Raw genomic sequence first — 23708 nt, 5'->3', positions numbered from 1 at the left:
TAAAGGATTTTTCATAATTCTACAACAGATTAACGTCAACGATGTAGGTCTATACTTGCATAGATCTGTCTTACGGCCTTTCGTAGAAACGGGAATGACCTGCGCTTTTTTTCAGTCCTTTGGTATCTTTCTTTGCTCAAGCCATCTACGATAAATTACTGCCATAAAGGGACCAAGTTCTTTCGCTTAACCTTTATAGAATCTTACAGGTATCTCATCTGGTCGTGAAGCCTTTCTATTCCTATGCGATTGTAGCTGCTTTTGAATTCCGTGATCGGTTATTTCAATATCTGCCATTTCGACGTTCGCACAACGATTGAAAGGAGGGACAGTGTTACGATCATCCGCGGTGAAACAACTTCGGAAGACCGAATTCAGTATTTCGGCCTTCTCTCTGTTATCTTCCTTTTCGGTGCCGCTGTGGTCGCTGAGAGAATGAATAGATGATTTTGACCCAGTTACTGATTTTATATAAGACTAAATCTCTTAGGATTTTTACACAGGTCGGTCGACAACGTCTTACTTTCGAAATCATTGAATGCTTCTCTCATTGGTCTCCTTACGCTCATTTTCGCTTCGTTCAGCTTTTGTTTGTCAGCTAGGTTTTTACTTCTCTTGAATCTGAAATGAAGTGCTCTTTGTTTACGTAGCGCGTTTCTAACATGGCTATTAAACCATGGTGGATCTTTCCCATCTCTTAAAACCTTACTCGGAACATACTTGTCTGGGGCATATTGAACGAAGCGTTTGAATTTTTTTCCGTTTTATCTCCACATCTTCGTCCTCATCGCCGAATATTTGACGCTGAGTGCAAAGATATTCTGAAATTCGTATCCTGTCACCCTTGCGGAGCAAATATATCTTCCTGCCTTTCTTAACAATCCTTGTAGGACCAGTCGTCATAGATGCTGTCACAGCCCTATGATCACTGATACCTTCCCCTGCGTTAAATGAATCGATACGTTCAGGTCTTTTTGTTGCCAGGAGGTCTAAGACGATACCCTCACGAGTTCTCTATCTATCTTCTCAAAGTAATTTTCGGACAAGACATCCAGAACAATGCCACACGATTCCCTGTCTCTGGCACCAGTTTTGATGGCATAACACTCCCAATCTATACCTGGCAAGTTGAAGTCACCCCTATTACAATGGCATGATCAGGAAAATTAGTAATGATATTCTGCAAGCTCTGTGTGAAGCGCTCTACAACCACAGATCCTGACCCAGGTGGTCAATAAAAGCATCCGATCACCATTGTTGACCGTTCTTTGATACTCAGTTTCACATACATTACTTCACATTCGGAATCCGTGATAAACTCGCTAGATTTTTTGATTTTTTTTTTACTGCAATAAACACTCTGCCACCATTGGCGAGTAACCTGTCCTTAAGGATATACATTCCAGTCTGAACTTATTAGAGTTTCGTTGACATTGACGTCTGGCTTCAACCAGCTTTCTGCTCCCAATACTATCTGTGTATTATAACCTTCAATAAGCGATAGTATTTCTGGGACCTTTACTTGGATGCTCCTACAGTTTACTAAAATCATATTAATCTTTTCTGTCTCTGATCTGCGAGGACCAAGATTCTCTGAGGTCGCTGTGGTTGATTTAACCGGCAGATCGTGTCTGCTCCCAAGGGTTTGGTCCTCTAACCTAAAAAATCCCTGCGTGCACGCCACACGTACTCCGCTACCCTGGTACCCGCTTTCTGCGCGTAGTGCACGCCTGACCTATTAAGGGGAAGCTCACAATTCTGCACCCGATAGCGGAGGTCGAGAAATTCGTATCCGATAATGTCGCTGAGCCGTCTGAACCTGTGGATTAGACCTTCCACTCTGCTCCAAACCAGAGGACCGCGGTTAACCCTGGGTACGATGCTACAAATAGACAGCTTAGCTTGCATTGCACGCGCGTTGCTAGTTTCCTTCACCAAATCAGCTATCCGCCGACGGGAGACGAGGATGGCCTCAGAACCCAAGCGGCAGGCGTCATTCGTGCCCTGTATTGACCGACCAAGCGCAACAGACATGAAACTTCTTCCAACAAACTGACATCCGACACAATGAATGCATGTTTGCATCCAAGATTCTGTTGGTTTCACAGGTTATTAATGTATAAGAATTCCACATTTGCAACGGCTTTTCTCGTGATTACGCTAATCTGTGATCTTGTAATGTTAATCACTTATATATGGTACATAGACAAATTTACTCCAGAAATTTTATTGCTGTAAATTAATAATTTTTTGGTGTTGAGACTTTTTCTTTTAGTGTACTTTCTATTCTCTGTGATTCAATTTGGTATCTCTTCGTTAGTTATTTAATTACACATCAAGTATACAGCATTCTTCTGTTATACCACATTTTATAAGCTTGTACAGTTATGTTGTCTGAACCATTTAGTGTCCATATTTGCCTTCCGTTCAAGGCTAAACTCCACAAAAATACTTCCATAACAGCGCTCTTAATATTTAGGACTGTTGCTATTGTTATTCTTACTCTTAGTTCCTGGTTACTTCTAAAATTGTCAGTTGTTTACCTGCCAAATATTAACACTTGCGTTAATGTTTATTTCCTTAAACTAATTCCATCCTCATCATCGGACTTAGTTTTACTACGTTACAAATCTTCCTACATTTCATTATGTTGATGTTTATTTTGAAGCCTCTTTTTAGTACACTAACGATTTCGTTCACTTCATCTTTCAAGCTCTTTGCTACCTGTGGCACGGGCACAGTGTCATCGAAAAACATTAAAATTTTCATTTCTTCTCCTGGACTGTAGTCCTTTTTCAGAATTGCGTTCTCTGCTTGCTCAATGTGTGTATTGAATAGCATCGAGGCTAGGCTAGGAACCTGCCTCACACGCTTCTCAACTGCAGCTCCTCTTTCGGGTAGTTCGACTCATATAACTACAATCTAGTTTCTCTACAAGCTGTGTGTAAACTGTCGGTCTCTGTCTTGTGTAAGTGCAGAATTCTGAATAATTTATTCCAGTCAATATTTTAAAAATCTTTTTCTTGCAAGAACAAATGCTATAATTTTAGGTTTATCCTGTTCAGTCTACTGCGAAGAAGCAAGTGTAGTTTTCCCAACTTACACTCTGATAATTATAAGGCGTTCTGTATTCGAATCGCGCAACCCAATAGTTTTGGCTATGAGAGAAAGTTCTCCGCCAGGGCAGCAGCGCTCAGGTTATATGCATACCTTCACGTTCATTAAACTGTCATTTACCAGTAACAGTAACGGTAATCCGAATAATTCTTCTATCGTTAAAGTTTGATAGATGGAATGAACGTTTGAAAAAATTTGAAGACTGTGAAGTAATTAGTTTGAATCATGACAGATTTCTTAATTTTATTGGTAGGCAGGGAATTAAAATATAATGTTTGAAACTGACAGACACATGTAATCCGACACGTAAAGCTCTATCTTGCATTCATTTTTTCTGTAGGGTCTGCATGAACAATGCCAGTAATAATTAGTGATATGCCCATTTTAGATCTGTGTAGTTTAACTACCATTTACCGTTAATTATCTGACTTTACAAGTCATTAAATTCTCAAAATTTCAATTCAAAATTAAAAAGTATCATAATTCTTTTGTTTTAGTTTTGCCTTACAATTTTGAGAATTTGGAATCTTCTACAGTCAGAGAATGAACGAAGTGGTATGGCATTTGACTATTGTTACATAAATATTTTTTCCACAGTCCAAGTACGAAGGAATCTCTCGGGGCACGCAGAGGTTCGCGTCACAGCTTTAAGAAATTTTTTTTTTATTTTAGGGTTATCTTGGAAAGTTGGGTGACATCTTTCACTGGGCTTCATTCAGAAAAAGATCCTCATTCAGTAGAAGATTGTATGACACCTGAAATGTTCCGCATGGAAAACAACACACCAACTTCAATCATCAGCAGAGGCATGATCAATGGAGGCAGCTACAGGCACCATCTGTTCAGAGCGCGATGTTACCTACATTGTCCACCGTCCGCGCCGGTTAACGAAATCTATACCCGCGTTCAACCACACAAAGTGTCTGACATGTCAGTCGACACAATCCCTACGTCTCGGCGCGTTGCTATGAAGAGCGTAGAACAATGAACAACTACGCATAATGCTATTATACGAAGACTGTGATTTTGCCTCATCTGAAAATGTTTGCGATTTTATGTTTACCAAATTGCCAGGAGTGGAAATAAAAAGCGGATGTGTAAAAATCAACAAAAATACTTAAGTAATCTTCGAAACTAATTTCGGGACTAATTTTTACTTTCATTATGCTTATCAAGTAGAGAGTAACTAGATGGTGGCATCGACTGCGAGTTGACCAACGGTTTTTCCTTTATAAAACTCCCCTCTTAGATCTTCTCTACATATAATGCATCACTAATATGCAATAAATTTTGATTAATAATATACAACGCGAAGTACTTACGGATAACGTTATAACTTGCATTCGTTGTACTTTTCAGATTACTTTCCTGGTAATTTCTTCACCTTTTTTAAGTGAATAAAATAATGTTCCTACATCATGAAGAGTAGTAATTTATGAAGCTCCTAGGAAGTGTTTTACAGACGTTACCGTTCACAAGAAGGATAACGTCAGAAGCTCTACGAGACTGTTGGTAGAGTAAGATGGCCGGTGAACTACTAGCTCTCGTAAGGAGGCGTTAGTGGCGTCCTCTACAGGAGATTAATCCAAGAATTTGCTTTACGTAATTTACGGTAACCAAGACACATCAGTATCTGGATACTCAGAATTGGAACTGAATCTTCATCCTCTTAACTGGACCTCATGCTCACAAACAAGGATGGAATTTTTATGGATGACAATGCGCCGTGTTATCAGATCACAGTTGTTGGCGACTGGTTTGAAGAAAATTCTACACAGTTCGAGCGAATGATTTGGCAACCCATCGAACATTTGTGGGACATAGTCCAGAGATCAGTTCGTACACAAAATACTGCACCAGCACACTTTCACAGTTTTGGACGGCTCCAGAGATAGCATGGCTGAGTACTTCTTCAGGGAACTTCCAACGACTTGAGTCCATGCTGCACTACGTCGGGCTAAGGATGTCCGACACGATATTAGCAGGTATCTCATGACTTTTGTCACCTCAATATACTTGAATGGATTAGGAAATGCGGTAAATGATAGTGATATTATAATTGCTCTCCACCATATTCTAAGAGGTGGGTTTGGGGAATATGTATTTCCATGTAGACCGCTCAGTGCACACTCCACTTGGAATTAGGAAGCTTCATTCTTTAATGAAAAACGTTACATATTCTACAGGAGTTCGTCAACAAAACTAACCTGAATGTATTTAACTTAACTTCTTATCCGTCGATGGTCGAATACACTGGCGCACAGAAAATCATTCTTCACAATATGTCTTTGAAGCTCAAAGCGTTTTTTATTACTGAGTAACGGCTTCATATCCGTCATTCTCTCTTCAGTTAAAAGCGATGCAGTAACGCTGACGGCAACGCAGCGTGATGTGGGGTGGTTGGTGGGATGGGCGTTGGAGGGGAAGTGGGGGGAGGTGTTGCTACAGTCAGCTGCACGCGGCCCCTGATTTACGGCAACACACGATTTGGGTTGCAGAGTTATTGGCGCTGCACTCGTACATCACACCGCCTCTCGAATAATTATGCTTCTTCCTGCTGTGATCTGCATATATTTCTGCCAAGTTATGGCTTTTATAGCTGTTTCGTTTGTGAAGAGAAAGCACTCAGCTCGCAAACTTGCGTCGTAATGCTCTCACAGTTCTAAATGAAGTATATACAACAGGATACAGATCTTAAACAATCATATCTAATCACGGGGAACAAGTGAACACCGGGATTGTCTACAGAAATTTTTTGATAACGCAACAGACTATATTTGTTTTCCATATATTTTCCAGCATACAATAAATGTGTATTGATGTGTACAGATTAACTTGCACGCTTCTCGTATGGGACGTTTTTTGGGTAATTACGTGTATGGATGGGTAGTTTGACGATAATAATGATAACATATTCGGAATTGATTTAAAAGAAAAGGACAAGATTATTGTTAAAATAATGGCTCTGAGCACTATGGGACTTAACATCTTAGGTCATCAGTCCGCTGGAACTTAGAACTACTTAAACCTAACTAACCTAAGGACATCACACACATCCATGCCAGAGGCAGGATTCGAACCTGCGACCGTAGCAGTCCCGCGGTTCCGGACTGCAGCGCCTAGAAACGCAAGGCCACCGCGGCCGGCAAGATTATTGTTTCAAGGCTTTTTAAACTTACAGATCGCTATACGAAGACAAGGTGCAAATTTTGTGGGACGGAAGTGAAAGACAGGAATTTTTAACTTACAAAATACATTTTGATGTAGTCTACTTTCAGGTCAGTTTACTGAGCACAAGTTTCTTCTAGTAAGTAAATTATGTCCCTGAAGTAGGAATCGAATGTTCTGCATACTGCTCTTCCTAAGATACTATTGCTTCGTTTTGGATCCACATATAATCCACCAACAAATTTCTTTGGATACAGGAATAGGTAAACGGGGCCGAACCGCACAATAACCCTGGGTTCGGTGTTGGGCGGCGGTGGGGTTAATGGACTGCTGTAGCTTATTGTGGGGTTGTGAACCACTGAGGGCTACGGCGGTGGACGAAGCCCCTCCGTCGTTTCTAGGTCCCTAGTTCCATAAAATACAATATTATAAATTAGGATGCGAGATACTTTTACATTATATTATGTGGCTTAATTACTTTAATTTAATGATATCAGCACATATTCTGCAAAATGGCGGTAAATATTAGTATATTATTTACGAGGTAAGACACTTTGACGTTATAGTATGTGACTAGGGCACTGTGGAAATCATACAAATTAAGGACATCATGATAGTTTCAGTAAGCACTCTAAAGTATGAACACCTCCTATTGTAATTTGCTATAATTTTATCGATTTTCTCCCAATCCTCACGTTTACATTCTAATACATATGTAAATACATGATATGAAATGTTCAAAAATTACTTCAGTGTATTAGTTTAACAATATATACCAATACACCACATTAAACAACTACCACAGCACAATAACTTAAACGATTACATTGGTATCCCTCGTTAAACAATTATCACAGTGTGACAGAGTGTGTCACATATATTCAGTTTTATTGTATTAGTTTACAGCAATTCCAGCAGCGTCGATCTTGTAGAAAATCACAGCTTGGTCTGTTCATTTACGAATTCTTGAAGACTAAAGATTGTGATGTACAGGCATTCAGGATGCTTCCTGGCTTTTCTTCCTGAGAGCCTCCAATTCATGTCACATCATGTGCATAACTGCCTATAGTGCATTGCTGTCTTAAACATAGTGAATTGTACTTGCACATCGACATCGACATTAATAGATCATAGTATTTTAATCTGAGCCCATTGGTTGTGAAAATTGTATATTCCACTAATTGATCTTGTTTTCGTCAAAAGGTACCTTGTGACAACTACCATGTACTCTTCCGTAGTCCTGACGTAGCTATTACGAAAATGAGTAGGTCTCAGATGTCCGAAGCACTCAGCGCACTCCCATCCGCAAGCAGCTAATTTTCATGTCAGAATCTCCTACTGCACACTTGTCGAATCTGTTGGGATGGCATCCTGTTTCTTCAAACGATATTCTGCGCCAAAATAGGTTTTATAATAAGTTTACAACTGATTATGCCAGTCATGAAAAAGCTACATGCCGAGTCCTGTTTTCCACTAGGTCTTCAGTACTGTTCAGTGCATACTACTACTCTGAACTCATTGTTTGAACGTAACATCAGTAACAGCTGCGACCTTTTAAGCGAGGTTTGAAATAAGTTGTAGATTGGAATTTTTACCTCCCACGTCAGGCTTATCATGGATTACTATCATTAAAAGGATACCATTGTACTTTCACTTTGTATCTATCTGTCTCACATGTAAACAACTGGTTAAAGATTGTGATGCTGTTCCTTAAGTAATTTAATTTCAGAAATGTATGAATTCCTTTATCTCGCCCGAAGTGATCTTCTCTTCTCCTGTTCGGTACACCGAAATGCGTACACTTAACTTGCTGTAGAAGAAATTTCAAGACACATGGCAGGTAGCTTCATTGCTGCACACTTAAGTGTTGTTATTCAAATTCAAAACACAAAAAGCCACAGCTTTTAAGGAAACCTCTTTTCTGAGTCTTACAGAAAAAGGGCACTGCATAGAATGAAAACATTGCGCGGAGTAAGGGAATATTCTTAAAGGAACGTCCACATAACATGACGGTTCAAAGAGGTGCTCTTCATAACTACGCGGATCACTCTAATCAAGAGCGAACCCTCCAAAAGATGACATTACTTTTCCTCTCTCTAGCAGAGCAAACGCCACGATTAACATTTGTGGCAGGTCAGAATACTCAAATTGGAGTGGGCCTCAAACCAGCTTCTCTCTACCTAATAAGTGTACCGCATCTACTGACACCAACCTGTTCAATAATCTGGCAGTCAGTCTTTGCGTAATGCTATTGTCAACTAGTTCTGGTTCATTTGTGTGCGTGTGTTTTTCTATTTATGGAATCACTCGAGACAGGAGAAGAGAGTTTTTTGAGTGGGACACGTGGAACAGTAATCAATATGCCAAAGAAATTTGATGTGGACGGGAATGGGGAAAGCACGATGAAAGTAAGTATATGGGTTAGTGATATGGGTGAAGACTGATGTGAAGTTATTAAAGTAATGTTCTGATTAAAAGTGGGAAAGGAAGTGAAGTTAGTAATAGTGCGTTATTAATAAGAAACAACTTTGATCACTTCGTGATTACGGTGTGGTGGTGATAAAGAAGGTGTCGTAATCTTGCACATCAATATCACAGGTGGTGCAGATTCCATAAAGCCTTAATGCTGCTGCTGCCAAAACATACGAGGAGTCAGTACATATAACAGCAAGTCGTTTCACATCATCATTCATGTCCAGATCTCCAATCGTCTGTTCTAGTACAAACTGTTTGCTGCAGAGATAAGAACTTCGTGTGCACATTTATAAAAACACACACATACTAAAAGTCGATGAAATTTTCACACAACAAATCTGTATATCACGAGAAAAACGTCGATAAAAATTGTCCTAATTACACAGTGCTAAAAAATTACAGTAAAAGAAATAATTAGCAGGTCTGGTCATCAAAAACAGCATGTCGTGAGAAAATAAATACTCTCCACCCATAAATTGTCGCATCACGAAGAAACTGCACTTAAATAACTGTGGTAAGATCTCTCTAATGTAGTACATGAAACAGTAGCCACCCGCCGATCTAAATATATATTATGCATCCCTTCTGCCCGTGTCCTCACACTTCTGTTGCCATCACGTCTGTCGATCAACAGACTGCGCTGCACCGACTAGCATCCAACCATGGCACACATTTTACCGGCTCGTGTTGTGTGTGTGTGTGTGTGTGTGTTTTTACCTGCGTCCCTCACCGCTTCTGACACAGACGTTTGTTTGTTACAAATTATCCAGCAAATTCCTCATATATCTTAACGACTTGACTAGACTCTACCTGCTATCTGTTCTAGTCTGAAACAGGCACATCTTCCAGACTGACTGGGGTGCCTTAACTAGACGTGACTCAACAGCGGCGTGCCCGGTTGTGTTTTCAAGTATACCAGGAAAACTGGGACCTGTAGTTTTGTTCGAAACAGAACAAAATATTTCATTGTCAAAGGCGATACCGACTCCTTCCAGGACGGGATGTTTCCCCTTACAAAGGAGTCTAGGCTGCCCCAGGAGGCGAAGTAGGCAGTTACTGGATAGGGTGCAATTTATTTTGTTGTCAGAGAGAATAGCGATCTACCGGCTCCTTAGAAGAGGTAAGCTCACAAAGATTTCCAGACCAAGAAGCTGGCAGATCTCCGTATACTGGAAAATTGGGACCGTAGCTTTGTCCAAAGCAGGAAAGAATATTTCACTATCAAAGGCGATCCTAACTCCTTCCAAGAAGGTGATATTTCCCCCATCAAAAAGGAGTCCGCACCAACCCAGCAGAAGAAGTAGGTAGTTACTTCCTCTGTGGGACGTTGCAGTTTTGTCTGAAAGATGGCAATTTATCTCGCTAACGATCTGTTGGCTCTTTCTAAGAAGGACCTGCGTATCAGCAGGACAAAGGCTTTCTCCTTAATATGTTGAGTCAGGTAGACTAGCAGAATTACTCCAACTTGCTGGTCGGATTTCCTGCAATTCTACTGACTACCGCCAAATTAGGAGGAGGAACGTGAGGTTATATGAACTCTACCCTCTCCCCCGTCATCTCCATTTGGCCTTAGTTCGCAGCTGTAATTTTTTGCCTCTGCACGGTCGACGTGAAGCGTTCCTCGCACTCTGACAGTGCCAGTGGTAAACACCTGAGACTAGATGAAGAACAACTAACTGCCACATGAGTACATATTTTCGTTTTAAACAATTCAGATTCCGTTAAAATTGAGAATCTGTGTGTCTGTGTGTAAGTAACTCTGTAGCTATACGCTTGTCGATCGGTAAGAGGCTACTCTTGCTACACTTAGTGATAGTTTTCTGTCCTATCTCTTCATACAATGTATGTACGTGTGTACGTATATATGCATACAAGTTCCTCAGCAGCTATACACTTGTAGATCAGTAGGAGGGTGCTCTTCTTACACTTCAGTGTTAGTCTGCCGCACTACCCCTTCTTACCAAATATCTACGTACAATTTCCCGAACACTATTTCACTTGTACATCGGTAGGAGACAACACTTTCTATATTTCAGTGGTAGTTTGCTGTTCTGTCTCATTGTGCCTCTCTCTCTCTCTCTCTCTCTCTCTCTCTCTCTCTCTCTCTCTCTCTCTCGTGCGTGTATGATCAGATTTTGTAGTATATTTTCATAGGCTATGACCAGATTTCCTATCATATTTTCGTAGTTAATGTTCAGATTTCGTAGTATAGCAGTCTTTGGTTACCCTTACCCATAACATTTCCTATGTGTTCCTTCCAATTTAAGTTGTTCGTAATTGTAATTCCTAGGTATTTAGTTGAATTCACGGCCTTTAGATTTGACTGTTTTATCGTGTAAGTGAGGTTAATGTATTCCTTTTAGCACTCATGTGGATGACATCACACTGTTCGTTACTTACGGTCAACAGCTAATTTACGCACCATACAGTTACCTTTTCTAGATCGTTTTGCAGTTTGTTTTGACAGTCTTGCTTTTATTAAGTTATTTAAGTTCCGAGGATATTTACTTATACGTTACTTATATGTTAGCAGCTGTTCTTCATTCGAATTCTTGAATATTTGCTCAGTCTTCTTTTTTGAAAGCATTTCGGGAGGCTGTGTTTAGTAATTCTGCTTTGGCAGCTCTGTCTTCGATAGTATCGCCATTGCTATCGCGCAGAGAGGGCATTGATTGGGTCTTACCGCTAGCATACTTCACATACGACCAGAATCTCTTTGGATTTTCTGAGACAGACTGAGACACAAAATACTCAGCTCTTCTCGTGAAAAATCTAATTTATTCACTGAAACATCCTGTACGTTGGATACTAGAGCCTGCATGGTCTACTGCAGCAGGGGAAATACAGGTTACAGACAGATGCCAGCAACTGTATGTCAGAACTTACAATCCGCAACATGGATATTAGAGAATATTCGTAATGTAAAGAAAATATTCAACGAATACAATAATTGGAAACATTCAGAAGGCAATTTCAGGCCAAGATAACGGAAAGCCTTACACAGGAAGACGGTATGGGTGAATCCATCAACTCACACGCGTGCTCAGCAATATACCTGTTCATAAATGATTTATCCCCAACAGCACTGCCGACTTTCAAACCATCCATACTGCCAGTACGATCATATTGCTCACACAACCACACACCGAACAACAGATTACGGCCAAATTGCGTTTCTGTGGAGGTGAATTGGGTTTAAATCAAGAAGTGTTAACAAAATAAACACCTAAAAATCAACTAGTGTCTACGTCAAAGTGTTCCTTGCATACAAGAGCATAGCATTTGCATTTTTCGGCCAGAACGTCATGACCACCAAACTACTATCGGTAGGAATCTGTCCCGGGAATAGGAACGTCACCTAGCGATGAATGACTGGCAGTCAGACACACGCACGGTGCATGTAGTATTAGTGGGTTTGCTGTCTGTGTGTACATTGGGGAAGGCGAGTGATCTACCTGAGTTTGACCGAAAGCAGATTATGATGGCCCGCAGGCTCGGCATGAGAATTTTTGAAATTGTACCACTTTTCAGGTCTTCGAGGGGTACTGTGGTGAGCGTCTTCAATACGTGGCGAAACCCAGGTGAAACCACATCCATACGTAGTGGGATTAGGCAGCCATTCCCCATTACATATCTCCGATGTAGCAGGTTGCGCAGACTAGTAAAACGGGACAGGCTGTGAACTGTGGCGAAACTAACATCAGATTTTAATGCGGGCTAGAGTACAAGTGTGTCTGAACACACAGTACACCGAACATTCCTAACGATGGGCCTCCTCAGCTGACGACCCATGAATGTGCCAATGTCATCACCACGATGTCGGCAACTACGACTGAAATGTGCACCTCACCATCGGTAATGAACACTGGTGCAGTGGCAGAGCGTTGCATGGTCTGATGAATCCCGATAACTTCTTCATCATGCTGCTGGGAGCGTGCAAATCTGTAGTTTTTCAGGGGAACAGCTCCTTGATACCTGTACTGGGGGACAGAGAGAAGCAGACGGCAGCCACTTTATGCTCTGGGGAACATTCAAGTGGGCATCCATGGGTCCCGTAGAGCCCGTGCAAAGCACCGAAACACCTAAGGAATATCGCACACTGGTTGCAAGCCACGCACACCTCTTCATGGCCATAATGATTCCCAATTGCAGTGGCACTTTTCAAGAAGATAATACGCCGTATCACAAGTCCAGGAGTGTGATGGTGTGGTTCCAGGAGCCGGCCGCGGTGGTCTCGCGGTTCTAGGCGCTCAGTCCGGAACCGCAGGACTGCTACGGTCTCAGGTTCGAATCCTGCCTCGGGAATGGATGTGTGTGATGTCCTTAGGTTAGTTAGGTTAGTTAGGTTTAAGTAGTTCTAAGTTCTAGGGGACTGATGACCATAGATGTTAAGTCCCATAGTGCTCAGAGCCATTTGAACCATTTTTGGTTCCAGGAACAGTTGATGTGCTCGATACTCAATTCGCTAGATCTGAACGTGATAGAACACGTATGAGATGTGACTTAATGTGGCGTCAGAGCTCATGCCCCCCACCCCACCTGCCTCCCAGGAATTCACGGGAAATGGGTGACTTGTGCGCGCAGATATGGTGCCAGCTCCCTCCAGCGACCTACTAAGACTTCTTATCTTCCATGCCATTATGCGTCGCCACTGTTATCCGTGCGAAAGGTGGACATGCCAGCTATTGTAGACCCCCGGTAGCTGAGTGGTCAGTGGGACAGAATGTCAATCCTAAGGGCCCGGGTTCGATTCTCGGCTGGTTCGGAGATTTTCTGTGCTAAGAGACTGGGTGTTGTGTTGTCCTAATCATCATCAATTCATCCCTATTGACGCTCAAGTCGCCGAAGTGGCGTCAAATCGAAACACTTGCACCCGGCGAACGGTCTACCCGAAGGGAGGCCCTAGTCACACGACATTTATTTATTACCAGCTATTAGGTAGAACAATGTATATTCATCATCGAGGGACGAGAATCTACAGCAGTTCCTAGCTGTCGTGCGTCATTCGTAAAAACCCATCAATTTCATTGTTGTGGTATGAGATTTAGGGAAAATAACGAGGGAATACGACACTGATGTATGATTACGCACATGTGATGATTTCTACTAGTGTTTCATTACTGCAAATATTCGGAAGCAATAAAAGTACTTTAGATGGTTTTCATAAGACCGACTGCATCCTGTGTAAGCTGGCTGCCTCACCAGTGATAGGATACTGTCTGTTGGCTCTACTGCGGGTGTTGGTGGGATTTGTCATCACCGTTGGCAGCATTAAGTGCTACAAAGAGACTGATATTCTCTCTTTCTGTCTCTCTCTCCAGTATCATCATGCATCGGCTGTGGAAGATTGTGGTAGCATGTAATATTAGAAGCAAGTACTGATGCAGGAGGGTGGTAGTTTCCTGGTCTACACAGTGCATTTATGCAAGACGTTGGCTGTCTCAGTTAGAGAGCGACTCTAGTGACATTGGGCATTTGCAGCATTTCTCTATGGCAGCGGCGTGCTATGGCAAGATTTGTGTGTACTAAAGATAAGAATAAATATTGGCCTCCATCGCCCTTTTATTTAGTTTGTTTTAAATACAGGGTGATTCAAAAAGAATACCACAACTTTAAAAATGTGTATTTAATGAAAGAAACATAATATAACCTTCTGTTATACATCATTACAAAGAGTATTTAAAAAGGTTTTTTTTCACTCAAAAACAAGTTCAGAGATGTTCAATATGGCCCCCTGCAGACACTCGAGCAATATCAATCCGATACTCCAACTCGTTCTACACTCTCTGTAGCATTTCACGAGTAACATTTGGATAGCTGCTGTTATTTCTCGTTTCAAATCATCACTGGTGGCTGCTAGAGGTGGCCTAAAAACCATATCCTTAACATACCCCCATAAGAAAAAATCGCAGGGGGTAAGATCAGGGCTTCTTGGGGGCCAGTGATGAAGTGCTGTGTCACGGGCTGCCTGGCGGCCGATCCATCGCCTCAGGTAGTTGACGTTCAGGTAGTTACGGACAGATAAGTGCCAATGTGGTGGCGCTCCATCCTGCTGAAATATGAATTGATGTGCTTCTTTTTCGAGCTGAGAGAACAGCCAATTCTCTAACATCTCCAGATACTGTAGTCCAGTTACAGTAGCACCTTCGAAGAAAAAGGGACCAAAAACTTTATTGGCTGAAATGGCACAGAAAACGTTCACCTTAGGCGAGTCACGTTCATACTGAGTTGTTTCCCGCGGATTCTCAGTGCCCCATATACAGACATTGTGACGGTTGACTTTGCCGTTAGTGTGGATTCACTTCTGCCGTACTCAATAGCACAAAAAGCTTTCTGTTGAGCGGTCGCCACCTTAGCACCAACTGACGCTGACGCCTAGTCAACAGCGCCTCAAGAGAACAAATGTACAACTAAATGAAACTTTATAGCTCCCTTAATTCGCCGACAGATAGTGCTTAGCTCTGCCTTTTGTCGTTGCTGAGTTTTAAATTCCTAAAGATGTGGTATTCTTTTTGAATCACCCTGTATTTTTCTTGTGTATCGTATGTCATTGGAAATAACTATTCAATGGTCTAAATTTAGCTATGTGATGTGTGTGGATTTTTCTTCCGTCATTAGTTAGAAGTTTGATTCAATCCTATAGAGCCCAGCTCCTCCAAGGTATCTTCACAGTGATGTCACTCACTAATAATACAGGGGGTATCTGTTGACAGAGTTGGTACAAATTTGTTGCACTGTGCTATTTGTTTAACATGTGATACGGGTGTATTTCTTAAAATATTTCACATTATGACGATTGTATGAAGTGATCAATCTGTGTAACTGTTAAAGTATCACATTGAAATAATTGTTTTACGAGGGATATCAAGGTGTTCATCAAAATTATCGCTCTGTGGCAGTTGTTTAAAGTTGTGTATTGGTTTATATTGTTAAAATAATTCACTGAAGTAATTTTTAAAGGTTTAAAATCAGAATTTAACCACCGGTATTGAAAGAAAATGGTTAAAATTACAACAAATTACAATGGCATGTGCTCATACTTTGTAGAGTTTGCTGAAAATGTCAAGGCGTCATTAATTTATGCAAATTTGACAGTGCTCCAGTCATACACTGTAATGTTAAAGTGTCTTACATCATACATGGTGTCCGTATTTAAAGCCACTTCGAATAATAGGTAAACATGTCATTAGATTATAGTATTTCACCTTACTAGACACATACTTTAATTTTAAATTGTTGAATAGGATAAATTACGTTAATTTTACCACTACTTTGCGGTATATGCTACGGCATCTTGAGGTTATAGCAGTTCGGCCAGGTACTGTATTATCAAATTGCCTTGCGTGAAACGTAATATTTACCAACATTTTTTTTTAAATGTAATAGCTCTGCTACTGATGATCGTTTCACAACAGTGCGTGACCTTCAGTGAGAAACATCACTGTATTTTGGTTCAAATGGCTCTGAGCACTATGGGACTTAACATCTGAGGTCATCTGTCCCCTAGAACTTAGAACTACTTATACCTAACTAACCTAAGGTCACATGCCCGAGGCAGGTTTCGAACCTGCCACCGTTGCGGTCGCGCGATTCTAGACTGAAGCGCCTAGAACCGCACGGCCACACATGCGGGCTCACTATATTTTAATAGTAATAAGAGCAATGAGGGGAGGGAAACTTTCATCCTATTGGTATAAATAGAAAAGGGTGAAAGGAGAGGAGATGGAGGAGGAGATTAGTGTTTAACGTCCCATCGAGCATGAAAACATTACCAACAGAGGGCAGAGGGGAGTGTTTCCAGCCATTATTAAGGCATACTATTGGTCCAAATCAGTTGGGGTAGGGAGACCTTCCCTTGTAACTTTATCTGGGCTACAATCCGCTCAGTTGATGGGTGACCTTAAGTTTTCTGTAATTTTTATGTCATGCAATTGCCCAAGTTGCGTGGATGAACTTGGAGGGTGGCTTATCTTGACACATTATATGTCCCCGATTATATTTGACTATAAATGAACGTGATACTATTTTCTAAGAAGCGTGGGCAGCTGAACTGTATGTGAGACGTTGAAATAAGATCATTATCTGGTCTGGAAACCTAGTTGACACACTACCTTCTTTTAAATGCAGTCAAAGATGGCCAAGAAATTCTTTTTATGATTTGCGTTATCAGTAATCACGGCATACATCCGGCATAAGGCTTTATCATAGTTGACTCTTCATGTACAATGCGACATACATTCCTTAATTTAAACAAATTTATTTGCGACACATCCCACTGGATGAGATCTGCTACTGTCTTGCGAATCTTATGAAGAGAAAAATTAGCTGCTTATTCGTGTCTTAATAAGAATATTTTGTTAGGCGTAAAGCGCTTCGGCAGTATTCTGCTTCCATCACATGCTCATCTTCTAACAATAAATTAATTTTTATGACAGTGTTAGACATAATTTGGATGTTGTGTGTGCAAGCGAGTGTTTGTGTCGAAATTTCGTTAGTTTCACCAAGAAGATTCCTGTCAGTTACAGTCCAACATTTCGTATCTGTATCTCACATCTCGTGAGGAGATACATTCAGATCTTTGCCCACAGAGCAATAAACAAAATCGACAATATATTTTTCGTTTCCAAAGCGTCATTATATAGGAGTCGAAGGTTATTACACTTAAAACGTGTTATAGGGTAATGTAACTCATTAAAATGACTTGAAAAGTACGGAATTTGATCACGTAAACAGGGTTTAGGCTGGTTTACTTGGTTTATCTACTCTTGTTTGTGTTTTTAATTCTTTTTCCTACTCGTTCCAGGAGAATGCTTGGAGGGCTCATACTCATATGTGATCATGGGCACCTGAGTTTTGCAAGATAAGGAAAATTGTTATATTTAACATCTATTATTAGTGTTATAATTATTGCTAAGATTATTTGCATTTGTGTTATTGAATTTCTAGGTTTTGACATAAGCATTGACGTGATTCTAGATAATGTGTTTTAGTCATAAGAAAACATATGCAATATACTTTTTATTCAAGAAATTTAGGTATCATCGAATTTCTTGTTGTATCAAGAAAAGTTATTTATATTTTAGTACAGATACAGATTTAAGATAATAGTATCTTGTGTTTAAGGCTTTTGAGACTTAGTTTGTTTATTGGCTTCATAAAATACTTTTATGTAGGAAAAAATAAGAAAATGGAACGTTTATGAGCTTCAAACATCCCAGAGTGCAATTTCTCTGCCTTCAGTTTTCAAATCTTTCTCTACAAATACAGAGATGTGACCAAAATGAGTTTTCAGATCTGGGTTGGCACAATTTTTTGTTTACAGAATCATTATGAAATGGATGTATATAGGTATTGTCAGTTACACGTTGATTTCGTCAATTTTAATGAACAGGAATCGTATTCAGTAGGAGTGACAGAGTCATGTTTCCTGAGGTTGGAGTACATAAGAGTGTAAGAGTATTGCCAGACAGATCTGTGTTCCAGAACTGACAACGAAACTAAATTTCTTCAAAGCAGCTAGTTGTATGAAGGCTGTGATTACTTTCCTCCTGTAATCGTTGATGATTATGGTTTCAGTATGTCATCTTTCTTACTACGCTGACTCTTTTCAAAGAGTTTTCAGAAACGGTCTCTGTAGGGCTAGAAGACAAGTTTAACGTATTTTTGTAGTTCTTGTTAAAGAATGCTGAAATTTTGCTCAGTCTTTGAATGTTTTCCAGATATTATAAAGACTTGTTTTTCGTGATAGAGAAAGATGCTGATTGGAAGATTGAGCGCTTGTGTCTTACATGACCTGTCAACAGACTCAACAAAAACGGGAGAAATGTGAGTGAAGCTGACTGGTCATCGTCTTCGCTGATGAACTTCTGTCTCTGCTGCTCCAACTTTCATTTTCTGCAATTTATCTGATTATTCCTCACTCTCCATGTAGCATATCGATGGATGTTTTCCAGCTTTACATATGCAGTAATCTGTATTGACTTCCATCTCTGGCCAACAGTGTGACTTACAGGAACGTACTACCAAAAACAGTGAGCAGCTATCCCAATGAGCCACCAGTCGACTCTTAACATGAGCTGTTAGCTGCTGCTTGGCCGGTCAGCAGATCCACCCGGTGGCGTAGTATGAAGGCCGGCGCTGAGCATTTAGACAATGCTTTTATAGCGGAAGCGCCACTGAGAACCTCTACTGAGTGGTTCTGAATGAGGGCGGCTTAATGTTAAGAGTGCCCTCCCGGGGGCAACATGTACGCCATCTTGTGCATCCACAGTAAACTATTGCTCATACACCGTCATACACATTCTCAGAATTGGAATTTTTGTGTGCGTCATACTTTTCATGTGTTGAAATTTTCACTAACGTTAGTTTTTTACATATTTATATGCAGCGGATAAATAGCCGTTTATGCTGTAATACACTCCTGGAAATGGAAAAAAGAACACATTGACACCGGTGTGTCAGACCCACCATACTTGCTCCGGACACTGCGAGAGGGCTGTACAAGCAATGATCACACGCACGGCACAGCGGACACACCACGAACCGCGGTGTTGGCCGTCGAATGGCGCTAGCTGCGCAGCATTTGTGCACCGCCGCCGTCAGTGTCAGCCAGTTTGGCGTGGCGTACGGAGCTCCATCGCAGTCTTTAACACTGGTAGCATGCCGCGACAGCGTGGACGTGAACCGTATGTGCAGTTGACGGACTTTGAGCGAAGGCGTATAGTGGGCATGCGGGAGGCCGGGTGGACGTACCGCCGAATTGCTCAACACGTGGGGCGTGAGGTCTCCACAGCACATCGATGTTGTCGCCAGTGGTCGGCGGAAGGTGCACGTGCCCGTCGACCTGGGACCGGACCGCAGCGACGCACGGATGCACGCCAAGACCGTAGGATCCTACGCAGTGCCGTAGTGAACCGCACCACCACTTCCCAGCAAATTAGGGACACTGTTGCTCCTGGGGTATCGGCGAGGACCATTCGCAACCGTCTCCATGAAGCTGGGCTACGGTCCCGCACACCGTTAGGCCGTCTTCCGCTCACGCCCTAACATCGTGCAGCCCGCCTCCAGTGGTGTCGCGACAGGTGTGAATGGAGGGACGAATAGAGACGTGTCGTCTTCAGCGATGAGAGTCGCTTCTGCCTTGGTGCCAATGATGGTCGTATGCGTGTTTGGCACCGTGCAGGTGATTACCACAATCAGGACTGCATACGACCGAGGCACACAGGGCAACACCCGGCATCATGGTGTGGGGAGCGATCTCCTACACTGGCCGTACACCTCTGGTGATCGTCGAGGGGACACTGAATAGTGCACGGTACATCCAAACCGTCATCGAACCCATCGTTCTACCATTCCTAGACCGGCAAGGGAACTTGCTGTTCCAACAGGACAATGCACGTCCGCATGTATCCCGTGCCACCCAACGTGCTCTAGAAGGTGTAAGTCAACTACCCTGGCCAGCAAGATCTCCGGATCTGTCCTCCATTGAGCATGTTTGGGACTGGATGAAGCGTCGTCTCACGCGGTCTGCACGTCCAGCACGAACGCTGGTCCAACTGAGGCGCCAGGTGGAAATGGCATGGCAAGCCGTTCCACAGGACTACATCCAGCATCTCTACGATCGTCTCCATGGGAGAATAGCAGCCTGCATTGCCGCGAAAGGTGGATATACACTGTACTAGTGCCGACATTGTGCATGCTCTGTTGCCTGTGTCTATGTGCCTGTGGTTCTGTCAGTGTGATCATGTGATGTATCTGACCCCAGGAATGTGTTAATAAAGTTTCCCCTTCCTTGGACAATGAATTCACGGTGTTCTTATTTCAATTTCCAGGAGTGTATATTCAGTTGAGGAAGAGTTGTGTCAGTTAATCTAGCAAGTAAGGATCTAATTAAATCACTGAAATAGAAAACTATCCCCCTTTTCTGTTAATGTGTCTTGCTCTAACTCTTACTATCTATAGAATTGTTCGACTTTATTTTGATGTGTAATACTAACGTCGAAATTTAATTTTTATCGTTGTTACTGAGTCCAGTCACTTATCTCGAGTGCAATCATCAAATAGTACTGGTGAACACACGTTTCAGTGCATTAATTCACGTTTTTAGCTAAAAAGAAAATCCCCAAGTCTACATGTATGCTTGGTTTAGTGTGTTCTTAATTTCTCTGTGTTGGAAACTGAACTGAAGAACGTTAAGAACTTAGAACTAAACTTGTATGTCTCTTCTCTTTTCGTGTTTACAAAAAGTTTTGTACCGTCTCCTTTTCTTGTTAGATGGACGAGATATTCGCGGCAAAGTTTACCTAAAAAGAGGACCTTCAGCAGAAAATAAAATTTAAGAGGATGCTAGGCCAAGTAAGAAAATTGTACTCTGACCTTGATTCTCTCGATGTTTCTGAAAGACATTTTCCGCAGCTGAAAGCCGTTCTTGCCCTTACTACAGCACGTCCCACATGTACTATAGTATTATCCTCTGCTGTCTGTTGTCTCGCAATCCTCTTTTCACAATGTTTGCTTCTCAGCAGTTCTCATATATTGCTACTGCGTCACTTCAGATTGTTACTGCCCTTCAACACTTCGGGTGCAATGAATTTATCCAGTGTGTGATAGACGATGGGTACATATTTGGCTCACTATATGGTGCATTATCAGTGTTTGTTGACCTAATCTAGGGAACATACGAAAATCCTTTTAATTTATCTTGATATATTCATTTAGTTTAATAAATATCGTCCGTAATGGATCATCATGGACGTCTACAATTGTCTCGTTGGTAATAGCATCAAGAAGGACCTCTGTATAGCTTGGCAGGAGATACAACAACAACGGTCGCATAGTTCTGTTCTAGAAATCAATGAAAGAATGCATTGAGTACTATTTTGCAATTCTGTTTTCTCTCACATGTCGGCAATGCATTAACATTTTTTCCATTAATGCCAGGATAGCTAGGAATATCTATTGTCACATCTGTACAGTCAAGCACTTCCGTGTTGTCCAGTTTAAAGTGTATTTCAATGAGTCTACTGGTGTGGTAGGTGAGTCTAGTGACTAATAACAGTATGAAAAAGGAAAGACGGAAGATTAGAGTTAAATGTCCCGTCGACAACGATGTCATTAGAGATGGTCAACGGGCCTGTATTAAGGGAGGTAGGGAGAGGAAACCGGCAGTGACCTCTTGAAAAGAACCATAGCAGCATTTACGTTGAGCGACTTAGTGGAATCACAGAAAACCTAAATATGGATGGTGGAAGTGGTATTTCAACCATCAAGCTCCCGAATGCGAGTTCAGCGTACTAATAACTGCACCACCTCTCTCGGCGGTAAAACTATGATAGTAAACTATCTTCCGATACACGATAAGTTTCTCATTGTGATATTAAGTTATTTCTTGTGTCAGACAACTATCAGTGCCTAGTACAGCATGAGTGCGGTTTTACCAGAAGCAAACGAACATCTGGACTTCATTGTGCCTGAGCACTTCGAAACTAGTATCGTAACTTTATGAAGTCCACGCTCAGTTTGTGATTCAAATTCGTACTCGGCCAAATGATCGTACGTTTGAGAAAATAATCTTACAATCAGCGAAGTGCACTTGTAAGGTGGCAATATTTTGCCTCCATAGATGTAGTAATATTATACCAGTAGGTTTTCATATTTCATTCTATATAAGAATATGATTGACAATGACTTATCGAATAATTGATCATTTCTGTGGTTGGTACTGGGTAGCCCCACCTATTAACATCTTTCTGTAGTGTTGCCAGACTGGTAATTAATTTCAGCTGGATTCTGACAACGGGGAGTGGTGATCAGCACAAAGACAGTTTGGGGAAGTGGACGTGTCATGTTCGACAGAGAGGAATGGTTTACTGTTCTGTGGAAAACAATTTGGAGAACTACGGGCGGTCTCCCTGTGGCGGTGCCAATAAATTTAGGCTAGACGCACTCTTGCCGCTAAAATAACAGCATAAACGGTGGAAGCTAGTTGTCCTTCCGCAGATACTGTCATGAGAAATGGCGGGTGACGTTTCCCGCAAAGAACAGAGAAAGTGAATTTGATTGACTGTGTCTTTAGTCACAGGTGGACTTTTACAATATTCTGTAACAGTGTTCTATACGTAGTACGAACTGCAGGCGATTGGCTGGCAGCTTAAGACCCTTGTAGTGGGAGGCACTGCCTTTGTGACGGGCACCACGATTCATTGCAGGGAGAACACACGCCGACGCCTTGAGCCTTGCTGGAAACCAGCGTACGGCGTGAAAAGGATTCTCCTGTGGGTGTCGAAAAGGGACACGCCTAGGGAGCGGTTTAGAAACTTCGCTGCCAAGAGCGTCAGTGAAGAGTCGTCGCTAAGAGCGAGTTCAGTCGTTTCTCTGTGAATTAAGTGACGATTGTTTGCTTCTCGTGGTGTCTGAGGCAAACTGAACTGCATTGTTGCGAACGAATATTTGATCTGAGTTTCTGTTGTTGGCTTATGAACAAACAGAAGTCTCTATCAGTGTTTTGTGTCGCACTGACGTTGTTTCAGTTCTGGTAGATTGCGGACGGTATATTACGTTCAATGTGTAAATAGAATTTATAGGTACACAACGTACATCTGAGCTCTTTACTGTCAGTGCCAGTCATGGACGACTTCTATTTCACTGAGATAATCGCTAACAACCAACTTAATCTGTTCATGTAATAAATGGGGGTGTGATTTTGAGGAAAGTCGCAGATGTTCTCTCAGTCTCTAAACTTGATTAAGATGTGAGTGTGATTTAAAATTCGGTTTTGATTTTATATATATATATATATATATATATATATATATATATATATATATATATATATATATATATATTTCATTTCTCTGTTGTCTGAATATAAATAATTTCAATATATCTAATTGCAACCATTCTAGTAGGATATCTATTCAACATTATCGATTTCCTAATTACAGTGGAAT

General features: G+C 41.5%; 1 protein-coding gene across 1 annotated transcript in view; it reads right to left on the bottom strand.

The window, feature by feature from the left end:
* The window catches only part of LOC126298039 (cytosolic carboxypeptidase 6), a 1900625-nt gene that overhangs the window by 384429 nt on the left and 1492488 nt on the right, over nucleotides 1-23708 (bottom strand). The gene's annotated exons all lie outside the window — the stretch shown is intronic.

This window comes from Schistocerca gregaria, chromosome X, assembly GCF_023897955.1.
Source record: "Schistocerca gregaria isolate iqSchGreg1 chromosome X, iqSchGreg1.2, whole genome shotgun sequence".
NCBI classification, from domain to species: domain Eukaryota; kingdom Metazoa; phylum Arthropoda; class Insecta; order Orthoptera; family Acrididae; genus Schistocerca; species Schistocerca gregaria.
Note: the sequence above shows the minus strand (reverse complement) of the source record. Positions and strands in the feature narration are given on the sequence as shown.